The sequence below is a fragment of the Neolamprologus multifasciatus genome, chromosome 14 (assembly GCF_963576455.1).
Source record: "Neolamprologus multifasciatus chromosome 14, fNeoMul1.2, whole genome shotgun sequence".
NCBI lineage: Eukaryota > Metazoa > Chordata > Actinopteri > Cichliformes > Cichlidae > Neolamprologus > Neolamprologus multifasciatus.
This window is the reverse complement of record NC_140452.1, coordinates 22,676,893-22,701,873: the sequence shown is the minus strand read 5'-3', so window position 1 is coordinate 22,701,873 and position 24,981 is coordinate 22,676,893. Positions and strand designations below refer to the sequence as shown.

Below are 24,981 nucleotides of genomic sequence, written 5' to 3'. Positions count from 1 at the left end.
TTCTTATGGTTAGGGTTAGGGTTAGGGTTTGTATTAGTCACAAGTCGCCGTCAAATTATAATACAGGTTGGACGATTTGCCAGAGTAGGACGGTTTCTCAAAACACCGTCTCACCACCACAGTGACATAAAAACACACTCTTGAAAACGCCTGAAAAACATGATTACAGTATAATCATGTTTTTCAGGCGTTTTGTGTCTACAATTCAATTGTGTCTACAATTGAATTGTAGACACAATTCAATTCTTCTTATTCTGAAGATTATTATTATTATTATTATTATTATGCTATTACTACACAAAACGTGGGCTCAATCATGGATAAAATGCAAATATACAGAAAAGCAAAAAAAGGTAAAAAAGCAGTCATTATACTCTATATGCTTTATCCTCCTTCATCTTAATACAACAGACTATCCTATAAAAGTCAGAGACCGTCCCATTGTTGTGAAACTGGAGTGAAATCAGTGTAAACGGGCAGCACATACTAACGCCATTTACTGATTTCAGTTTTTACGAGACTGCACTGAATCGGTGTACATATTATCGGGCTATTATCAGAGCCTCTCCAGTTTATATTATTGGTGGGTCTGGCCCCCTCCTCTGTCTCTTGCATCCCTGCATCCCTCCCTCTCTCCCCTCCCGGCAGTGCATCCCCATCCCCCACACTGTGGCCGTCTCTCCGGGTGAAAGCTGTCTTCCCAGCGCCACTGGCCCGACAAAACGCTGCTGTAGCAGAGCCAGTCCGCACCGACCCGAGGCAGCACACTCACACAGGAGAGAGCACGTACACATTCGGGGAATCTTTCCTTTTTACCCTTCCGTGATCGACCGAGTAGCTTTGGTAAGTCTTTTATGCTTTTTATCACAAAGAGGAGAAATGTCTATGTGTTTTCTTGATGCTTGTTCGGGTTTTTTTTCCTATCTTTTTTTCCCTCCGTATCCCTTTAATTGTCCTCCGTGGTGGCTACAGTGAGGAACTAGCGGGCTAAGCTAAAGCGGCTAGCTTAAACAGCGGAGTTAAAGTGATACTACTTGAAGCATGTGTCAGGTTTTTTTGTTGTTTTGTCTTTTCACTTTATTTGTCGTCCGCCAGGTAGTAGTGTTATCAGCTGTTTTCCCAGTGCGTTGCGAGTCTGACCTGCTGCGAGTGGTTTTCATTGTCATCTGCTAATTTTGTCCCGGCTAACTTGCTAATTAGCGTTTTTTTTAAAGGGGGGCAGCGTGTGCCGAGAGATGCAGGGATGCTACGGCGGGTTAGCGACTGGCTTTTCAGGCTAGCACGCGAGCTAAGCTAACGTTAGTAATATGTGACCCGTGCAGATTCCTGCACGGAGTGTTTTGGAATGGATGGCTCGCCATGCTAACGCTGGCTAATCTAGTGATAATTGGCAAGATGGCATCTCGGAGTGGTTATCTAGAAATCGGTGGATTTTCAAAATGGTGTCTTAAGCTTGTTTGAGTGTGACCATTTTTGTCCAACCATCGCCGTTTTGGCTTTGCTTGCTATCTCTGGTATGCAGTGCACTGCCAGTGCATGCCACACTCTGACTGATATAACTACATATTAACCACTGATGTGAGGGTAAATACAAAAGCCTCAAGGCTACAGTAGCCACTATGGAGAAAATGACTGTTTCTGGAGTTAAATTTGTTAAGAGTTTGGCGCTGAATTTAGGGGAAGGAGACGAATGAGAGAAGTGGGAAAGGTCAAAATGGGTAGAAAAGGTTTACTCTGCATGTGCAAATGTTTGCACACTGGATTAAAGTGGCTAACTATGTCAGTGCCCATCAACTCCTGCCTGGGTTCATAACAAATGTATACTTTATCTGAATGTCACTTACACCAGGACTTAGCTGCTGTGCACAGATATCCACTGCAACTAATGCTCGTTGTCATTATTTATTCATCTCAATTTTAGTGTAATCTAATTGATTTTCGTTGTATACAGTATAGGAAATCAGTGAACATGCCAGTTCCAAGTGCAGTGCTCAGGGTAACATATGCAAGCTGAATCATTTATTCATGCCTAATGCAACGAGCAGTGGAAGAAGTTAAAAAAGGCACTTTTTAAAAAACTTGATACTACAAGATGTGTGTTTAAATGGTGCATATCAGATAGGATTATTCCAAATGTTACAGGTGATTATTTATTTATTTACCCTCCTGTTTTTGACTAGTCTTATCAGTGAAATGAATCCTTTTTGCCATCATCTCTTTTTCCTTTTTTTGTAGGCGGTGGGTGGGGGATTACTTGCTTTAGTCACTGACTACTAATCCCATTTAATTCAAGAAGCCTTATCTGTCTAAAGGGATTTGTGAGATGCTACTGTTGTTGGCTTCACCAGAGCATTACTGTGGAAGGAAACTATGTACATTTAAAATAATAGTCTACGATCGAGACTGGAAGATGCACACTGCTCCATGGATGATAGACATTCAGTGATTCTATTAGGTGATACTTTCGTCCTGTTTGACATCTAGAAATACTTCCTTTTGTGATTTGGGGGGGGGGGGGGGGACTGAAGAGCCTAAATCTTATTAATATACAAACAAGGAAGTCTTTGTTAAAGGCTGACTTTATTTTTGTGACTCTAGATCAATCAAAAGGCATCCACTAGAACAGCATCCACCAGATGAAAGTATATTAACTTAAAGGTCAGTGGTTCTCTTTAGGAGCTCTAGTCAGAAAATACTACGTTTGTGGTTTTGTTTTGTTTTTTCCTACTGGATGAGAACTAGTGTTGTTGCTATATGCTAAAGTTGATACATCTGTCTACCTCGCTGGAGGAAGACGGTGGATGTCGTGTGGCTTTTGGCATGTGTGGGGCGCAGGCTCATGTATATAAATGGCAGGCTGTACAATGCAGCCATAAAACCGTCAGACTGTTGAAAGCGGGAGTCACTTAATGTTACGACAGACAGCGGTTCTGTAACAGAGCTTTCCAGCACTTCATTCCCGTGTGGTTTGAACCACTTAGTGATTTGCTCATCACAGATCGGCGAATGAAGCACCAACAGACGGCAGCTTCCAGAGTCACCTTCATTTCCTGTGCCTCGTCCAGCTCACGGTCCCTCAACTTCAACCTCCAGTAATGCTACTGTTCTTTTAGAGGTTAGCAGATGTAAACATTTCAATGGTTGGACCATCTTAGAAGAAATCAATGGTTAATAGTAATAATAAGGTTGCTGTACATAAAGGTTCATTCAACTGCATTTTGGGGACTCTGAATATTTCTCTTGTATAGGAATCAATCAAGAGGGGTTATTTATTTCTTCAGTTGTTCATTTGGATAAAATCAACATTAGAAAAATATAATAAATGTGTCCCAGTGTTTTGCCAAACAGTCTAAAATCAAAAGATGTTTCACTGACAATAATATTAACCAAAGATGGCAGCAACACACACTGAGAAAAAGGGAGCTTTTGAACTTTTCCCTGAAAAGTAACATTGGTTATTACAGCATTATCAGACAAATTGGCCACTATTTTATTCCTGATTAACTATCAGTCAAAGCGATTAAGCAGCACTTAAAATAGACTTGCAAACCATTTGTAGGTCATACCTTCATGAAATCCACATGAAATGGTGATTAAGCACTGAAAATTATTTTTTGTTTTATTAAGTAATGCCTTAATTAGACCACAGAGAAGATTTGTGGATGTAGTGAAGGAGGATATACAGACGGCTGGTGCAACAGAAGAGGATACTAAAGAGAGGGTGAAATGGAGGCAGATGATCCGCTGTGGCGACCCGTAAAGGGAGCAGCCAAAAGAAGAAGTAATGCTTTATTTAATTTCTTGCTAAGGGAATACAAAAGAAATTGTATTTTTCTACGTGCTGGTTTGAGATGACATTTAGCGCACCTGTACCATCGTGCTTTATAGTAATAAATTGGGAAACATTTCTCACCTTGCTGCCTGCGTACATATTACAGTTTTGTTCTACATCAATATATTGTGGATTAAAGAGCAGATATGTTGTTGTCATTCGCCATCCCCCTTCATGAAGGCATGCTGGTGATTGTTGTAGTGCTATATCTGCTTTCATCTTAATCGGTTCAATAAATAATATATTCTAGATGTGTAATGAAATGCTACATCCACAGTTCTGTAGTAGGATTACTAAAGTGTAGTGGTTATCCCCCGCTTCGGGAGTGAAAGGAGAGACAGATCCCTGGAAGGGTTGTGTCAGGAAGGACGTCTGGCCTGAAAGCCTGTGCTAAATCAAATCTGTGGATCCATCCTCTGTGGTGACCTCTTTACCAGTAAGGGAACAGCTGAGAGAAGCTTGCAGTGTTAGATCCGTGACATTGCAGTGGCCTTTTCCCTATAAGTGAGAGGTGGTCGAGAAAAACAGGCATTTTACAACAACACATTCTTCTTTTGTTTTTGAGGTAGTTGCAACATATTGAAAGGCACTGACTGTTTTAGTTTTACTAAAACAGACACACCATCTCATGATACATTTGTGCATTGCAGCTGATTCACTTAAATAGTATTCAGTAATCAACTCCATAAATGTCTGTAAGAGATGTAGGCGTACTTTCCCAGTAGTTACTTGGTCCACTGATCTCGCTACAAGGCCTCTCAGCACCACTTGAATGACTCATTCTTCAGCTCTTATTCAGTTATTAACTGAAAATAAGGTTCTTAGATGTCCACTATTAAAAAAAACAAAAAACATTGTTTTTATTTTAGAAAATGTATAGAGGTCTTACATTGTTTACATTGTTTGATGTTTCATAAATGAACTAGTGGGATGATAGGAGGATAAGAAAACAAAGTGCTCTTATTTTCCCTTTACACAGATTCACACTGTGTAGCATCAGTCTACCACAATGGTTCAGTCAGATCGTCGTCTCTCTATGACAATTAAATTTTGATGTAAGTGTATGCATGCATGCATACAAACTGCGGCAGGTGAGAGATGTCAGAGGGAATAAAGCATCAGGATAAAAGGTTGAACACAGATCCCTGGAGGCAAAGTTGTAATGCATTCAGCTGTCAGTCGTATTGTGTGTACACATGCACAAATGGACATTCACATGCGTCTGTGCTGCAAGCTGGCTATTCATTAGTGATACCTGCAGTCATCAGAAATTCTTTTTATGCTATTCTACTGTAGCAGCTTTTGAATTTAACCTATGCAAAGAGTAGCTGTTTTATTATTGACATCTGACTGAAACTTAAGCACAGCCATACAACAGTTGTACAAAAAATCTTAACATTGTGGGTGTGATAATGTTGAGTTTTTGTTGAATCTACTTTAAAGAGGAGTTGATTCAAATAAATGAGAATTTGGGTTTGCAATATTTTTTAATTGTTTTATCCACCCCTTTGTGTCGGCGAGACTTCGTAGTGCAGAGCTATTGTTATAAGCTTCATTAGTTATAGCTGAATCTATAGGGACAACATTTGATCTTTACTACTGAAATACAGTAGATGTCTTATAGTGACTGCTGAGAGTTTTTTGTGGTGTCAGTAGCCATTGTTGCACTGCATCACACTGCAGAACTGTAACAGAGTGGGTGCTATGAGCAGTCAGAAAGGAAAAAATATTGTATGAGGTGAAGTGAGGACATTTCTCTGGCTTTAAGTTGAGTGTATCTGGATCTTGACACTCTGTCAGGATACATGTGCTCCTGCTGCACATCGGTTTCTCGTATAATTATATTGGATTGGGACACACAGTGTTTTTGATTGACCCCACAAACTCTGTGGGTATGTACTCCTGTAAACAAGGGCTAGACTGCACTTGGGCCACTTCTTAAATAGGTAAAGACAGATAGAAAAAAATTTAAAGCATAAAATTCATTATGGTTGATTGATTTTTAATGTGGATTTTGTTTTACAGTCATCTTTCTGTGCACAGTGGCTCACTGTCACAGTGTCAGGGCTTTTCTGGGACACTTAATAAGATCAAATCCAAAGTTATTGCTGCACTGGCCATTCAAGTGCTTCCCCTAAATGATGTCAGACCACATAAATGTAATAAATATTGATTACTTAAGCTATGTGCACTAGTTTTAGACCACCACCAGGACAATTATCTCTAAAACAAACAGAAAATACATGTTGATGGTAGATGGTAAATGGACTGGTTCTTACATAGTGCTTTTGTACTCCACTACAGCACTCAAAATGCTTTATAAAACACGTCTCATTCACACTAATTCATACAAGCCCCTTTTCTATGTTCTATGCTTTCTGTTTAACATTCACATACATTCACACTCCAGCGGATGCATCGAAGAGTTCAGTATATTGCCCAAGGATACTGTGGAATGCAGACTCAATAATCTAAAACCACCAGTCTTCCGATTAGTAGCTCCTGCCGTAGCTCCTGAGCTAAAGCCGTGATGATTATGATATAGTGTAGGTTTGGGTTTTGGCTGCTTACACACACAGCAGATATCAAGTGACAAGAGCACTGGTGCGAATGGACAGCACTCTTGAAAGAATTCTGTCTCAGCTAGGACTGGGCGATATATCGAGTTTTTAAATATATCGATATATTTTTATACGAGATATGAGATGTGACAATATCATTTATATCGATAGTCTATGTCACGTTATAATTATACTTGTGGAACCGCAAGTTTGCCTCTCTTTCGTCCACTTTTGTCTCTACGCTGCGTTACTCTGCCCCCATCGCTTCACCTGCAGGCAACGACAAGCTGGACATGGCTATCAAAGAGGAGCTGGTCGGTTAAAGAAAACATTTGGAGATTACTGACTGATTATGACGTTAATGCCATAACTGTATTAAAGCGGCAAATCTCCGTTAACAAGTTACCGCGGATTGCCCCGTGCGTGGGCGTCAATGCGTTAGTGGTTACCTCGTTAACGCCGTGCATCTAGCATTACTAGTATTTTCACAATTTACAACAGCGCCATAAAGTGCAAAATGAATAGTGTGTGAAACTGTGCTGTCTTCCAGCCTCCTGCCCCGAAACAATATACCTTACAAAACTCGTATACCATATTTTTCGGACTATAACCTTACACTAAAATCCTTTCATTTTCACAAAAATCGACAGCGTGCCTTATGTATGAGTTCTGGTTGTGCTTACTGACCGCGAACCGATTTTATGTGGTACACAGCCCTCAGCAATCTGTCAATAATGCTGTCGTACGACTTTGGTAAGCTACGAAGCCGCACCGCTTGATGGATTGTTGGAGCATTACGGCTACCATAGTCAGGAGCCCCGCGGAGTAGGGCTGCCACGATTAGTCGACTAGTCAGGATTGCGTCGACTATCAAAATCGTCGACGACTGATTTAATAGTCGACGCATCGTTTGAAGCTTTGTAAGATCACAAAAGATGCAGGAATAAGTAGTAGGATTTAAGAGTGTAATAACGGACTGAAACAGAAGATGGCAGCACTGCATGTACAAGGATGCCAGCTGCCGAAGAAGAAGAAGCTGTGTCCCAGAATTCATAGCGCAGGCCAGCTCAGTTTCTAACAATGGCAGCAGCTAGTTAGTTTTAATATTACTCTTATTATTCTTTCTGGTCACAAAATAAACGTTTAACATATTTTCAGGCGAGAATGTAGCTGTTTAAACCTCAAATATCTGCTCAGTTTATCAAGACACCACATATTTTCAAAAGCGCTCCGACGTTTTCGGAGACGTCTGTTACCCACTAGCTCGATAGTTAGCCAGGGGCAAGGCTCACTGGAGCCCGTGAGAACACCGGACTCCTGGCAAATCAATTTCAAATCCACCGCCGTCTTTCGTTACTCAGGTTAAATATGATATATAAGTCACTTAGATAACTTCAAAATGTTATTGTTTGGCTTTTTTTTTGTATTTTATTTGTTCCTCAGTAAATCGGTTTGGCTGAGATTAAAGTTATAGTTTTTACACAGCTGAATAAACGTCAAGCAGACAACTGATTATCAGAAGTGTGAGATGCTCGAGAATATACTCCGGTATCCTGTTATATTTTAGATAGCAAGGAGTTTATTAAACTTCACCGAAACAATCTGCAAATTTAATTAAAATTTAATAAACTACCATCTTGTCTTTATTTTTAGTTAGCACATACCTTAAACACTTAAGCTGTAAGCTAATGATAAGAGCAGATGCATGCTGGTGCAATAATCTACGTTTTACGTCCAATGAATGCATGATCTGATTAGTCGACTAATCGCAAAAATAATCGGTGACTAGTCGACTATGAAAATAATCGTTTGTGGCAGCCCTACCGTGGAGTAATGCATACTGTGCTTCAACGTAATATTACCGTATTGTGTGCGTATAAGGACCACAAATGGCACCTGTAAGAGACATGGTTACGAAGCAGATTTCAAACTCAAAGCTGTCAGTCACGCAGTAGAACTTGGGATCAGAGCAGCTGCGAAATCTGTCTGTCTTTGTTATTATGCTCAGCGTCTTTTAGTTTACATTTTGACTGCACAATTGTGAGCTCTTTGTTATGCACAAAAATAACATTGTTTTCTTTTATTTATGGAGCATTATTATTTAATAAATGCTGATAATTTATTTCAGAGTAATTTTTTCATGTACATCTGTGCTGTGTTAATAAAAGTGCCTGTGTGACATCTGGGACACAGCTTTGACTAAGAACTCTCTTTTCGTTCGAACTTTATGGCTTTAAAAAATATCGAGATATATATCATATATCACCATCCAGCTAAAGAATATCGAGATATGAATTTTAGGCCATATCGCCCAGCCCTAGTCTCAGCTAAGTGTGGCAAATTTTCCACCAGCCTTGAGTGTGTACTTGTTAACCAGGACAATGAGCAATGCTACTAATAATCCTTTCCACTATTACCCACTCTTTGGTGTTTGGTCTTTTTTTAGTACCCAATTGGCTGGAGTTCCAAGCATTGGATCTGAGGTGATCCAAAATGTGACGCTGAAAGACTGCATGCCACTGCCTTCACGAAAATCACATCTGCCATTTTTTAATTCCAGCAATGAGGGAAATGGCTACACAAAAAAACCACAGTGGTGCCTGAGTCTAGAAAAAAGCCACACACTGAGCAACAGATGTACCGTCACCTCAATGTCGTCCTTTTTTCAGTGTTCAAATGACGTCACAGGACTTCCAACCATGCTGCTATTACAACCCTAGCATATAGAGCTATACCAATAAATTTACTAGTGTTTATGAGCTTATTGCAAGTGTATTGATATCTATATGTTAGGGTTGGGAAATTTGCTTCATAGTCCAGTTATCCTATTCCTATCCTATTATGACTCATGGCAGAGGAGCCAACCATTATGGTGTCATTATCCACCCTATGTAACTGTGTGTGGCCTAAATATACACACACTTACACAAAATAAGAAAACAAAAATAAAATATGTGGTGAGTCAAAGAGAAACAGGAACATGAACAAAAGAAGATAATTTCAGCATTCCAGCATTAACAAATGTTTTTGCTTATTGACATAAAACACGGACTCATTTGGCCCACTTCAATTAGTGAAATTAGCTCTGACCATCATTGATCTTAATCGGCCATCTACACAAGCCGATTGATAATAAGAGTAGAGAAATGCCAACTAGGTCTGAAGTAATACAGTAACTGCATAGTTTGAATAAAATGTCCCACTTTGTTTTTATAGTGACAGAGACTAAACTTATCTGCTTTCTTTTTTTGAAAACCGATAAGATAAACAGAACTTTAATCTTTGGCTGTGTTAAAAGGGTTACTATCATGTTAGCTAGTGTGCTGTTTTTAAAACATTGTTTTACACTCATGGTTCTTTGCACTGTGCCTCAGTGTCAGGGGCTTTTTGGGATACTGGAAAAAATGCTCTAGTGTACCTTCGGATTGGCCAACTATAGTATTGCAGTTATCAGTGTGCCCAATATCAATAGTTTTAGAATTATTTCTATAAAAATATGTAGTTGCTGAGGGGTAATATTGATCGGCCTCAAAAAGCCAGGAAGATTTAATTCACCCACTTCACAATAATGTGAATAAACAGAGGATATCATGCTGTGCTGTAGATGATTGTCTGGCAGTGTTTTGAGATTCAGTGTATCGTGATACTGTCATTATCGTGGGCAACAAATTGTGATAGTATTCACTTGTGAATTACTGTGATTCCCACTCACAGTGTCATTGCATTTGAAGACGACGAAATGTTAAAAGTTTCGCGTCAGTTTTGTTCTTCGAGAGCTGCATCCTCAGGCTGACGTGGCCCACAGCGTGCCAGATTACTATAGTCACACCTCGGTGCGAAGTGTTGTGGAGTACTTCAGAGTGTCTGACAGGTTAGAAGAGGGGAAAAAACCAACCCCTAACTGCAGGCTCGGTCCTCTTTGGCCTGCATAAAATCAATGCAACCACTGAGAAAACAGAAAAGTGTGCCGTTATGATCAGTAACTCTCGCACGCCCCCTACTCATTAATAACAACGATTTTGTGCAGGGACTCTGTAAAACCTTGCTGCTTTCTATATTAACTGCAATATAATGGTGGTGTTCTTTTGTTTTCTTTCCCTCCACCCATATTTGTCGAGTCCCACCTTCATTGCAGGCAATAATGCCTGTCTGCTGTTAATACTGCCTCTGAGAATTGATTGTTTACCTTGGGTTTAACCACCAAGTCCTAGCTCATAAAGCTGTATGGTCTAGTATGTGTGAGTTTTTGTGTTTGTGTATATATACCTTTGTGTGATCAAATTATTCAGAGTATGAATCCAATGGCAATCACATTTTGATATATTTAACATTGCCTATTGTAAAAGCTGTATTTTACACTAAAGTTTTAAATTCCATATTTTATTTTGCAGGATGGATTTATGTACTATCTGCAAGTAAAATGTTTCATGCTATCAATGAATACTCTATTTACAAAGCCTGAAGCTGTAAGCGTGCACCCTGACAAAAACATCTCCCTATTAAACTGACAAAGAGATGCTCTGTTAACCACATCTATTGTGGTGCACTGCCATCACAACCAAAGGCGCTGATAGATAACTGGCAGTACAGGCAGGTAACCAAGCTGCTGTGAGTGCTGGTGCTGGGTTAAGAAAGAAAAGCTCTGAAGTCGGGGCTGTAACATAAGAAAACATGCATTAACATGCTTGTCTGTTCTTGATAGTGCCGTAGTGACTTGTCAGCAGATTAGAGGTGTGACCGGCTATAACAGCATCTGGTTATAAGCTTTAAGGTTATGCCAGCGCTTTCTTTCTGATAAACAGTTTGATACCACTCTTGTATCACATGGGAGTTTATTTTGCAGTTGCCTGGGTTAGACGATGTTAGACCCACTTCTAAGGACGTTTTAGTAAAAACTGCTAACAGAAGCTTACAACATTAAAGTTCAGTTCAGCTTCAGTAACACAATTATCAGTTAAAAATGGTAAATGGCCTGTATTTGTATAGCGCTTTACTTAGTGTAAATGTGCAAGAGTAAATAGACATAGGCACGCCACATATGGCTTTTTGACAGCAGAGTTAACAGCAGACCAACAGGCTAGATATCCTACAGATAAATGCTGTCCAGACCATTTGAGGTGACTCGAGATTAAGCATTTTTTTTAAAGTCTGAACATATGTAACTGACACACAAAAACTGTGTGCAAAACGTTTTTGTTTGTTTTTTGTTTTAAATAGACCTTAGTAGATACTTACCAGCTGCAGGTACAGGTTAGTATTTGGTAGAAAATATTAAGGTTATTGCAGGTGTGCAACAGTCACTTTTAGGCCTGCACAATAAATCGAAAATTTATTGTCATCGCGATATCAGCCTGTGTCAGGGGTCTGCAACCTTTAACACCCAAAGAGCCATTTGGACGCAATTTCCATGCAAAAGAAAACACTGGGAGCCGCAAATACTTTTTGACATCTAAAATGAAGATAACACTGTATATATTGTTTGTTTGTTTGTTTTTACCTTTATGCTTTGTGTGAACAACTAAGGTGTGTTGCTTAAATCCATGAAGTGCTACAGAGAAAATTACATTTTATTTATGTAATTAACACATTTTGAACTCTTAAAGAAATATAACAAAAGGAAAGCTGAACTAAAAGGATCCAGCAAACAAAAACTGTTGTGAGCCGCCAGCCTCATATCGCCTTTGAGCTTTTGGAGCCTTGACCTGACTTTTAAAAAAAATAATTGGGAAAAAAAAAGCACTATGCTGCTGAAAAATGAAAAATAAATATTTGCAATATTCTGCCTAAATATGTATTTTACCTGGTTAATGTGTGTGGCGGGGCGTGGTCTGCAGCGCTGCTACAGGGGAGGCGGACGCACCTGAGCGGCACCCGCACGTCTGTGCTCTCTATGATATGTCGGGCTGTGCGCTTTAACACCGGCTGTATGCGTACAGCAACCGTGTGTGTAAAGTGGTCAATAAGAGATGCTGAAAAGCATGTTCATGGAAACATCTTCGGGTCTGCCGTGATATGTTTACAATGGGACTTCTGCCCCCGAACCTCTACGCACAGCGAAGTCACTTTCATCTTTACGCAGGACTGTAAGCTGTCATCTGTGAAGCGTGAGCGGTGTTTGTTTTTAACATAGTTCACGGTGGAGCTGCTGACATAATGTGGATCTGAAGATCCAGAATTGTCTTACCTGGGTTGAAAGTCTCGATAATGCACGGCGTTTCGGCGGGTACACCGGCTTCCGTAAGTGTGACGCTTATTTTGAGCGATCAAAAAAATAATAGAATATAATTTTATATTATATTTCAATATCACAATAATCTTCCAATTTAGAACACAAGTTACAAAAGAACTAACATAAATAAATACACTTCAGCTAATTACTTAAAAATAATAATTTATTTTCCCAAACCACGCGGAGCCGCACTAAAAGGACTAAAGAGCCGCAGGTTGCCGACCCCTGGCCTGTGTGATGGGCCGACCGCAAAAGACGGCGTAAACTGCGATAATTGGGTACCTTAAAATGTTTACACACGTGCTTTAAAGAATTTACCAATAAAGAAACCCCTTTACACATTTGATCAGTCGAATAGAGCCCTTCACGGCATTAAACAATCACATGGATTAGAGGTGGGGAGCGAACAACACTGCAGCAACGAGTCAGAGTTGTAATGGCTAAGAGTGAGACACATGACGAGAACGCTACTGACTATTGATAAAGGCGACGTTCTCCAAACACAGGTGCTCTGCAAAACTTGCCGAACACACGTGGCAACCACCAGAGGAAACACGACTAATCTCCACCATCATCTTCAATACAACCACAGAGGACTGTTTGAAGAGTTCCAGAAAGACAGGGCTAGCCAAACAAAGGTTGCTAATGTTAAGACAAAGAGCACCGCAGTCCAACAGCCGTCTCTGTATCAGAGTTTTCAAGTGGAACTCCTTATGAGAAAACGTCGAAGCGGTACAAAGAAATACAGAGGCCATGACACATTTTTGACAAAGAGATGATGCCTATAAATACAGTTAGTAGAGAGGGCTTCACCAGTCTGATACATAAAGTGGACCGGAGATACCGCATCCCCTCACGAAACTAGATTTCCCATGTTGCCATTCCACAAATGTACGAAACATGCCGCAAGACCGTCATGTTTGAACTGAGCCAAGCTGAAAACTACGCAACAACTACAGTAAAGTTTCCTCTCCAGTTTTGACTTGCATCATAACTACTTGGTGAGTGGTAAAATGATGAACAACTGTAATTGAGATCATTTGCCAGTATAAATTAAGTTATGTTTATTTAAAACTAATTATAGAGACCGGGAAGGATGTCTTTCAGAATTCAAGCCTCAGAAATTTTTTATGGGGGCAATGTTTCAATGTTAAAGTCAAAGGAGCTTGCAAAGAAAAGCGTCTGGACTTCTTTAAGTTGCTTGAAGATGTTTCACCTCTCGTCCGAGAAGCTTCTTCAGTTCTAAGGTCAAATGGTGGAGAGTCCCAGATTTAAACCTAGTGGGAGTTTCCCCCCACAGAGGGACAAAAGGACCCCCTGATGATGTACAGTGCAGCGAGGAATGCCCAGACCTCTACATTGGAGAGACCAAACAGCCACTTCACAAGCACATGGCACAACATAGAAGAGCCACCTCCACAGGACAAGACTCAGCAGTCCATCTGCATCTTAAGGACAAAGGACACTCTTTCGAGGATGCCAATGTTCACATTTTGGACAGAGAGGACAGATGGTTTGAAAGAGGAGTGAAAGAAGCCATCTATGTCCACTGTGAGCGACCATCTTTGAACAGAGGTGCTGGTTTACGACACCAATTGTTTGCCATCTATAATCCAGTTTTGAGTTCCCTCCCCAGACGCCTTAACGCCCACTCACATCCTGGGCCATCTGACCTCAGGAATTCGCATGATAAGGTGGGGCCAGGTTCACAATGAGCTCACCCGAAACTCTGGCTGATTGGGACCCACACCCAGTTTCACACCTTGACTCAGGCGATTAGAGGATCATCAGGGTGTCCTTTTGTCCCTCTGTGGTGGGACACTCCCACTAGGTTTAAATCTGAGACTCTCCACCATTTGACCTTAGAAATGAAGAAGCTTCTCGGATGAGAGGTGAAACGTCTTCAAGTAACGTAAAGAAGTCCAGACGCTTTTCTTTGCAAGCTCCTTTGACTACGATGACCTGGATGACTGAGAACCTTCACAGACATTTATGAAGATTGTTACCTTGGTTAGCATTAGACATTTATTATCTTTATTCATTTATTTATTTATTATCGTTATCGCAATATTGATCACAGTTATCGCACATCACAGGTTTTCCTAATATCGTGCAGCCCTAGTCATTTTATGTATTGTTATTTCAAATGCTGTTTATGCAGAGCCCATAATTTGCACCGCATGCAGCCGTCAGGTCTTACAGTGGAAATCCTCTCAGGTTAATTTACTCCCAGCTGCATTAAATTGTGAGAAAATACTAGCAACCTTATGAATATTGTCGAACCTTTTCTGTCATTAGAACCACACTGTACTGCTAATCTGTAGAATATCCTGTTATTAAGGATATACAAGTTAATAGCCAACTTCCCTCAGAAGTACACTTTGTGGTCTATTGCAGTGTTTCACCTGACCTTGGGCTTACCTGAGTGTGTGTTTCGGGGGGGGGGGGGGGGGTCTTTAGATCCTTTAACCTCCATTTTATCACCTATTCAACACTTGTTGTCTGCTCTTTAATGCGTGACTGCAGTCTCACTGACCAATTAGTGTGGCTGTAGACTTCCAAGTTTTTTTCCCACTGCTGTTCAGCCCAACTGCCATTACTTTAATTTTCTAGTTGCTGTGAGAACTCATTAAAAGTCATATTATTTGATGCCGTCTTTTTAAAAAGTTAGACAGAAGCTGCTAATGAACACCTTTAAATAAACACTTACCACCCACTTTCCACTTTTAACCTCAGCGAAGGTGATGTTGCTAACCTTTTGCTCTTCAGCTTCAGCATGTACTGTTAATTTTAGTACTGTAATCACATCATCCATTTTAAGAGAGAGGAAAAAGGTCACTCTTGTGTGTTGTTATTTTATTCGAAGCATGTTGCAGTCAATATTACTCTTTACTGTAGCGCAGGGCTTCGAAATGTCTAATGCTAACCAAGGTAACAATCTTCATAAATGTCTGTGAAGGTTCTCAGTCATCCAGGTCATCGTAGTCAAAGGAGCTTGCAAAGAAAAGCGTCTGGACTTCTTTACGTTACTTGAAGACGTTTCACCTCTCATCCGAGAGGCTTCTTCAGTTCTAAGGTCAAATGGTGGAGAGTCCCAGATATAAACCTGGTGGGAGTGTCCCCCCACAGAGGGACAAAAGGACCCCCTGATGATCCTCTAATCGCCTGTCCCAAACTCTGGCTGATTGGGACCCACACCCAGTTCCACACCTTGGCTCAGGCGATTAGAGGATCATCAGGGGGTCCTTTTGTCCCTCTGTGGGGGGACACTCCCACCAGGTTTATATCTGGGACTCTCCACCATTTGACCTTAGAACTGAAGAAGCCTCTCGGATGAGAGGTGAAACGTCTTCAAGTAACGTAAAGAAGTCCAGACGCTTTTCTTTGCAAGCTCCTTTGACAATCTTCATAAATGAATACTGCTGCTCAACAGTCTAGGTGCTTTAGATGTGAAAATCATTCCTATTTTCTGTTAGGATTTCACTCAATCTAGGAATACAGACCCATGAGGTGTTTGAGTGATGAGATGTTTCAGGAAAAGCGAATAGAAGAGGAGAAAGGCAGTGCGGAGAAAAGGGGAGATGCTGTCCCAAAGTGAATTGTACTGTCCTAGATCTAAAATAGCCCAGAGCTGTTTGGAGCTCATCGCTCCAGGGCAGGTCTGATTGTGTAGAAAAAATGGGGGTGTCATCAGCCATTCAATCACACTGCCATTCAGTGCTGCAGCATGATGGATTTGTTTCTTGGACTTGATTATAGATATCAGTTCTCATTGAGATAGCAGGCACTGGTAGTCTCATCCTTCAACCTGCGTTTTGTTATACATCTTGCTGCATCGTGCTTGTTTGGATTTTTGCTGTACCCGAGGCCCAGAAACAGACCTTTGAACCTATAAGGGAGAGAAATCACCATGAACAGATAGTGTTTCACAGATGTCATGTCATAGAAAATTAATTTTAGGATTTTGAGGGAGATTTAAAACAGCTTCATTGGTGGGAATTAGTTGTCAACGGTTAGTAGTTTTTGTTTGGGGTTTTTAACCAGGGACTAGAATATGGACATTTTCAGCAAACTCAGCACACACCACAGTTGGACTGGTAAGTCTCAACTATTTCCTAATCCGAGCCAGTCCAGTTTATGTGTGTAACCTGCCATATGCATATTGGCACAAACACACTACCACACCACACAAGCGACACCATTAAGCCACCCTTAAGCGTAGAGGTTCTTTACTATGAATGAAGAAGACACAAAGTTTGCACTCTGTAATACATGTACATAATCAGACACTGGGTATCTCTATTACCTCAGAATTCAGATATTAGTCCTGAATCTGTGTTTCAGTGGTGGTAGCTGGGGAAAAAGGGCTTCTCTTCCTTAGCAAGTTGGTGCAATTCATGCACCACTAGCAGCACAATCACAGATAGATGGCGGTCAGTTCACTCTGTGTGGCTTATTTAGTGAGTCAGAAATGCACAACAGTGGCACTACAGTGTAGATGTTGTACAATTTTACTACTGTTTATGTTTACTGATCCAATCTTGGATTGTAAAGTCGGGGTTGGTGGCGTTTCTCCAACTTTCTCAGAGGGAAATCCAACTTGAGGGGGTGTTCCATCTTAAAAAGTCAGACTCGGATATTGGGATTTCCAACTTCCCATTTAAAATTGAATGCAGCTTTAAAACATTATCATTCAACTGAACGTCTCCAGAATGAAGAGGCTAACAAACGGAAAGTGGCTAAAGCTAAAGCTAGCTAGAGGTCAGAGCCAGCCATAAGCCAGCAGCTTCTTCTTGGTATGAGCAGTGAAAAGAACCAAAGCAATTACAAGGAAAATTATGGCCCTGGAGGACCAGCCGTTCTCCATAATTGAAAATGGAGCCTTCAGAAATTTGATAAATTACCTCGGCTTAAAATACACAACACTGAGTAGCTGTTACTTTTTGGATGGCGTAGCCTGCAGAGCAGAAGAGCCTACCATTATGTTAGTGCTATTCACCCTCCATTAAGTACATTGTATGACCCAAACATGCACGGGAAAAATAAATAGATAAAGAGTCATCGACTCTTTCCAATAGAAACAAGCACCTCCGCCAATGTGCCTGTATTACACACTGACGATGATGATGGATCGGTGTATCTGCTCTGCGCACACATTAACAAAGCGTACAGAAGTCCAGGCATGCAAACTCATGCGCACCCAGATGCATCTGTGTTGCAAGTAGGGATGGGTATCGTTTAGGTTTTATCCGATACCGGTGCCAAACCGGTACTTTTGAAACGGTGCCGGTGCTTAAACGGTGCCCAAACCGGTGCTTAAAGAATGGAAAACACAAAATTGGTCCAAAAACCTCTCATGTTCAGCTGTTTTTTTGTAAAAAGATAACAATGTTAGTCTTTTCTGCAGCTATGGGGCATATATGGTATCACTCTGGGCTGGAAGCAGTGCTTAAACAATGGAAAAAACACAAACTTTGTCCAAAAACCTCTCATGTTTAGCTGTTTTCCACTTTTTCTTCGGTCATTTTAGCCTTTTTGGCCAGGGTGAAGGGAGTATCTGCCATCAAACAAGAAGACAGCCGCATGTAGCTATGATGGTGTTTGCTAGTTCACGTTACATGCATTGATTTAATAACGCGGTTAGCTTACTCAACGTAAATTACACACGAACAACATTAAGCTACTCACGCAGAGAAGAACGGCTGCTGCATCATCATCATTTCTGCTACACTGGCAGGGCTAGGTTCATCGGATTTAAAGTGTGACCTCCTTTGACAGTATCAGCTTAAAGCACTTGTTGCAGGCTGCTCAGTTTGCATCTTTTGCTGTGAAGTACAGTCAGACTTTGACCGCTTTGCCTTGGGCATTTTTAATCTGTAGCTCTGCTCTAAAAGAACGTACGTACCTGGACCCGCCTACTATCCTCGAAACGTAAAATGATTGGCTAGAATCTAAAGTGTATCATTCCATACCAGTTGGTGGCGGTAATGCACCTTTCAGTTGTTTGCCAACCGCCAATAGAAATGTAAGGAAGAAGAAAGTGTATCACAGCTCAGGAAAAAAAAGCACCGAAATAAAGCACCGAAATGCGCGCTGCTTTTCGGTCTGGTTACTACCGTTTATGTCAGAACCGGTGCCATGATGGCACCGGATACCGGTACCCATCCCTAGTTGCAAGTGTTAGATGAGGTGCGACATGAAAATGTGGCTTGGCAGATTTAAAAAAAAAGAGCGTCATGAATTAGAAAAGACTGGTAATAATAATTGAATTCCTCAATTGGGAAATTAAATTTTTGCGAGCTGTCTGCTGTTGATCATTGACCGCTGACATCAAACCTTATTGGATCAAACCTAATTAATACAGATAAAGGTTTTGAATTTATACTGGAAAATAATGTAAGTACCTGACATTTGTTGTGTTCTGTAAAGCTGTTGCGCTTTTTAAATACGTTAGTTAATTATTTGCAATACATTTTTGAGTAGTTTTAGTGAAAAAAGATTGTGGGGCATTTTTAAAGTTGAATTATTTCTCTTATTATGAAAATAAAATTCTGAAGAAAATTAGATTTTTTTTTAAATTGTATATACTTCAGCTATATTTAATAGAAAGAAAATCTCAATCTGCAAAAACTCATTATCAGTGGGTCACCAGTTGAAATTGAAAGTGGCAAATAAAAATTGCCATCCATGCACTTTTTATGTTTGTTTTATTAAAATAAAAATTGTGTGCCTTTTTTTTTTTTTTTTTTTTTAAATGAACTGCTAAAGTGGAAAGCTGGAATCATTCATCATTATTTCAGCTTTAAAATATAATTAGTGGAAGCTAAATTCAAATGCTACAGAACAAAACCTACAATTATAAAACCTAAACTGCTGCATTTTAAAAAAGCAATTTACAAACCAAATTACACTCCTCAAGTTATTGTCTCATGATTTTTCTTTGTTTCTTCATCATATGACCCCAGTGAAGCGCTTTCTTTCTCGAGGACTTCAGAAAACAAAGCTGTTCAGTACTATTCTCTCCCATGCTGAAGTGTGATAACGCCCACCGGTTTTGATTTGTTGCTTAAAGAGCCTGGTGAGGTATTATGTGGGAGGATGGAGTCGGCGTGGGGGTTGTGGCGTATTGTACATGTTCTCCAGGAATGGTATTTCTTTGTGTGTGTGCAAGTACATCAAAGAGAGGGAGAGGTTTTATTCTTTCACAATCTTTCCCTCCTCCCTCATTATAGCCTCTTCTTCCCAGGCTACAGGAGTCTCCCTTGATGGAGTGGAACCAACATTATTATTTTGAAACGAGCTCATATTTATATTGATGTCCACAAATTAACTTGAGCGTCACACAGACGTTAAAAGATAGACGGACACAAATACCAGCTCTGTTAGCATGCAGGTTTGTAAGCTGCGTTTTGTGCTAAGGCCTTGAGGCTATAGCTTTAGAGTTCAGCTAAAATGAAGTCCCGCTAATAGAGTTTAAGCCTAACAAAGTCCTGAAAAATTACCCAGGTTAAGCCAGGGAATGGGAAGGTCTCCTTTAATAATGTCAGTCAGTCGTCAGTAAATCCTTGCTGTGTGTGCGTGTGCGTCTGTCTGTCTGTGTGTACACATGACCAAAAAACCCATTTCTATTGTGGTTTAATGTAAGGGTTGCAGTTTCTGTGTGTTTTCCCTAACTGGTCTACTGGTACGCATTTACATGCTAACAATAAATGCGTTGAGTAATACACAAAATATTATTATTTCCTGGGTTTATTTTATACATCTAATACCATGGTAGTTATATGAAACTTATTCAAAAACAATATTATTGAAACAGCTAACAGGATAATAAAACAATGGACTCCTGCAGGAAACAGTTGTGCTTTTCACAAGGTTCAACAGAGGTTGCCGCCAGACAGAACAATGCCAAAGGACTGCCACTGCTACCATTTCTAAAACAACAAGGCAGATTGAAGTCATTTTTTAAAATAGTGTGCTTTATAAATGGAAACTACAAACAATCTCCAAGATATCCAATCCCTTGGATGCAAAAGTATTGCCTGGCCAACTTGGGTGGGATCATCACAGAGGAAGTTATTTTGCCTCCATTGCACAGGAGTGCTGTTGCCACATCAGGTTAGCATTGACTGGTAGTTTCTCTTTTGTTTCAAGTAAGAAGTCCTGTTTGTTTGTGGGTGAGGGTCTGGCATTGATGCTAACCAGGAAGCTGAAGCTTAACATATGAAAAAGACACTGGTGGTAAAATTTTACAATGGTGATAAGATAATCTGAGGTAACTGTAAACAGAGCATGTTCAAGCCATTGTAAATTTAAATAAAATTAAGGCTTTAAAACGCCTTCTTTTCCATGCATGGTTGGGTAAATGTTCCAGATTGAGGCTGTGACACTGCTTCATAATATCTGTTGCCCTCTCCATAGTCCACTTAACAGAGAAATCATCAAACAAAGTTGTCACAAAGCATGCCAGTATGTACAGAAGCTGGAGCCTGTACTGATTGTGTATTGAGGCCTGTCTACTGTTGTCAGATGAAGAACCATCAGATATGGAGCTGATGTAATTTTCTTACCCACTGAGGGGGCCTTGTGAGTATAATATTCATTAGATGTCTCAGCCGAGCAGTGCCTCATCTCCTCTGCCTCCTCTGCTGCAGGACTTTTAAAAAAAAAAAACCCAAAAACTATTAAAACACCTACTAGAACCATATATGAAACTTAAAATGACTCACTGTGCAATAAAGCATGCTTCCACGATTGCGGGGGGGGGGGGGGGGGGATAAAATCATTTTTCGAATTTGAACACTGCCCAGTGAAGTCACCTGCAACACTCACCTACTAAACGGCATCTGTTGGTTTCTGTCATCTTTCAGTGCAAATCCAATTTTCTGATAATGTTTTTCATCATTGCAATGTCACAGTCAGGTAGAAGGGGAAAAATTGAGTGAGGCGGTTATAGAGCCAAACGTGGTAACATGGTCATTGGTTTGATTGTCACAACCTACAGGAAAGTGTAATAGCTGTCAACAGATAAGTGAAAATGCTATCATCACAAGTGCAGTTTTATCATTGCTGTCAGAGCAGCAGTCTTTTGATTGATGGGGAGATGTTACACTGCAGCAAGCCCCGTGTCTTCAGTCAGATGTGTTTGGATCAAAGAGAGAAGAGCAAAAAGACAGTTAAATCCATTTTTACAAAAAGGCTCAGCAAACAGAAGAAAATAGTCTGCAGTGCATCAGCATGGAGTTTAATGCAGGCAGTAAAAAGAAAAGCCACTTTGAAAAGGACAAATCTGGATTCAAACAGCAGTTGTGACCCGTTAGTCATTCATGACTACAGTTAACATACTGGGCTAGGAGAGCATCTCAAGGGGGGGGAATCACAACACTCGACGATGTCCATGGTTTTTAGACTTCACGTAGGGATCGACTGAAAACTATTTTCATTCACGGATTAAAAGCAGGTTTTTTTTGTTTGTTTTTTTTAAGATTATGTTTTCTCAATTAATTTTGAGCTTCTGAAAATGTGAGACTGTGCATAAAAAATGTTTGTAATTCCTAAAGATTTTGGCCTTAACTTACATTGAAGCTGAAAATCTGCACTTTGATCCAGTATTGATTGTTTGATTTAAAATCAAAGCTAAATTACAAAAACAAACAAACAAAAAAGCCTCTGTCCAAAAAACAAGAAATACCTACTATCTGATCCTATCTGATTGTAATAACTGGGCTCCAGTTTCTAAAACTTTTTCATTGATATGTAGTACTCTGCAATATCAGCTTGGTTTTGACTCCCTGAATATATATTGAAAAATGTGAATTCTTCTGAATCAGATTGATGCTTTTTGACAAATTTGTATACAAAGCGTGTCATGGTGCAAAAAACAACCGTGGCACAGAAATAGAATATATGGTATAAACTTTTACCGCATATAAATACACGGTGTAAACACATGGTGAGAATATTTTCTTTTGGCCAAGGATGGTAATAATTAATGCTGTCATTATTAGTCTGACTCCAATATTTATCACATCTAAGTACATTTCCCATAATAATTTGCTGTTCTTAAACCCAAACCTGCCTACAGCGCTTACTTTTTTGTTAGTCTGTAAGCAAGTAAGGATGTGTTTTTGACCTTTCTGAAGTATATAAATGCATGGATATGTTTAGACTTGTATCTGCCCTTTTACAGCTTGTTCTACAAATAAAAGCAAAAGCTCTCTTTCAGTCTCCCTCTGTATAGCGAGCACACTCTGTTTAATGGTCTTCTACCATAATGCAGTGCCGAACAGAAGGTCTTCTGGTTAGAAAGGGGCTTTTTAGGAGTAGAGACCTCATCACCTCCCCCCAAAAACAAATGGAGGCATGGTTGGACACTCCTACTCACCACATGCATTTCTGCAGTCCTCTGTTTCTTGTGCACACCCTCATTATGATGCATTGTACGGCCGCTCTTGTTCTCCCGTTTTAACTTTTCATCACCTTTTTCTGCATTCACACGGGTGCAGTGAAACACCCGTTTCTCGCTCCTCTATTCATCCAGAGCTGTAATTGTGTATGTGTGTGTTTTGAGGACAGGCCCCTCAGGGATGGTTTGTCTATGTGTTAATGGGATTTATAAATATATAAAAGGTTTTTACCTTTATATAGTATTACTGATTAATACTCTTACATGGCCTGTTGTACCTTTTCATTTGATTTTAGTTTTTTTTATTAAATGGCCTGTTAACCCAAATATTGAGAACTTGAACAAAACTGGGTTGTTTGTGGTTTCTTCTTTTAATTAAGAATTTTTTGAGGAAAGACATTAGTTTTTCTTTGTGCTTTGGTAGCAATCTGTTGTGTTCAATCATATAAATTGTCCTTAATTTAACCTTGGTGGACGTTTTTATCGTGGACTATAATTTGTGACAATTTTTCAGTTTCCTTTTTACTTCTGTTGATTCACACATTGAAATTTGTAGCATTACTTTAATATATTTTTAGCGTTTTAGCGTCTTAACGGGATACAAAATGGGAGAATGTTAGGTAAAATGATCACACACTACTTCATTGTTGATGTCCGGGCTCTGGAGAGGCCCATACATGACTGATAATGTTCTATCTTGTGTGTTTTTCTATCCAGGTTTGTTTTCACTGCGTTGGCAGTGTGTTTGGGATCTTTGTCATGCTACAAAATTAAGCTTTTTTTTCCCCTGGTGGGTCAAAATCTGATGATACTTTTCTGTGTTGATAATTGGATCAATTTTAACAAGAAATGCAGCTCCAAACCACGACATGGCTTTCACCGTTTTTTTACAGATGGATGTAGAGTTATTACCTGTCTCCTGACCTCCTCTGTAGACACTGATTATGATTTTGATTCATCACTCCATTCCCTTCCTAGAGAATGGCTGCTTGACAGCTGCCCGATGCATCTCCTGTATCATATAAGTCCTGCATCAGGTCTTATACGATGCTGGATACATGTATATGACTTTTAGATATTGTTCATCTGCTGTAGATAATTCTTTAGCTCGTCCATCCATTTTTACATTTTTCTCAGTATTTTCTAATAGCTCTTTAGGAATCATGTTGTTGGTGAAAAAATACCGTCTTGGGCTGTGTTATCTTTGTTTTCTTTTTCATAAATTAAACCAAAAAAATGGGAACAAAGGAAGTGTTTTACTGGCAGGCTTGTAACAAAGTGCCTCAAGATAGAATTTTAGAAGTGATTTGTTGCTAAGTTGTCTGTGTGTAAACACATCGCTTCATCCCTCGAGTTACGTGCCTTTTTTAAGCTTGAATGATTCATATGTTTGCGTTAAGTAGTTTAACAACAAAAATTATTTCTCTGATCGAAAATGAGTGGAAAAAGTAGCCAATGTACCAAGAAAAGGTTTAAAAGTTCTTCAGAAAGCCTGGAAAACTATTACCAAGATCACTTTAAAAAATTATAACAAAGTCTGGCTCCCTGGAAGCAAAATACAAAGAAAAGAGGGTGGTGCAAGGTTTTTGCACAGTACTTTAGTGTTACCGGGTTTGCACGTATCTCCCAAGAAGAGCTTTTGGGTGGGAAAATAAAAAAAAAAAATTTTTAAGATGTGATTCTTAATTTGGGAGTTGCAATAATGAAAATTCAGCTTTAATTCTGCTACAATCAAAGTGTTGTTTTGCATGCAGAGGTACTGATTAACTGAGGTAGAGAAGGCTAATGATAAATTAAACAACGAAGTGCAGTGAAGAGAAAAAGGAAGGTGCCAGTAGGTTAATCAATTCCCCTGACACATTCTTTAGCTATGAGACATGAGTTTCAGTAATGAGGCACGGCTTGCATATCACCACTCTTGTTGTCTTGCACACCCACAGACACACACAGGTTCATG

At 39.9% G+C, this 24,981-nt stretch overlaps 1 protein-coding gene across 2 annotated transcripts in view; it reads left to right on the top strand.

The window, feature by feature from the left end:
* The first annotated feature begins 566 nt into the window (after positions 1–566).
* fam168a (family with sequence similarity 168 member A) overlaps positions 567–24,981 on the top strand; it is a 42,576-nt gene continuing 18,161 nt past the window's right edge. The window contains exon 1 of one of the 2 annotated variants that reach the window (XM_085184534.1): positions 567–843. The gene's annotated coding sequence lies outside the window, so the exon portion shown is untranslated. The remainder of the gene's footprint in view (positions 844–24,981) is intronic. The other variant, XM_085184533.1, reaches the window with a different exon arrangement.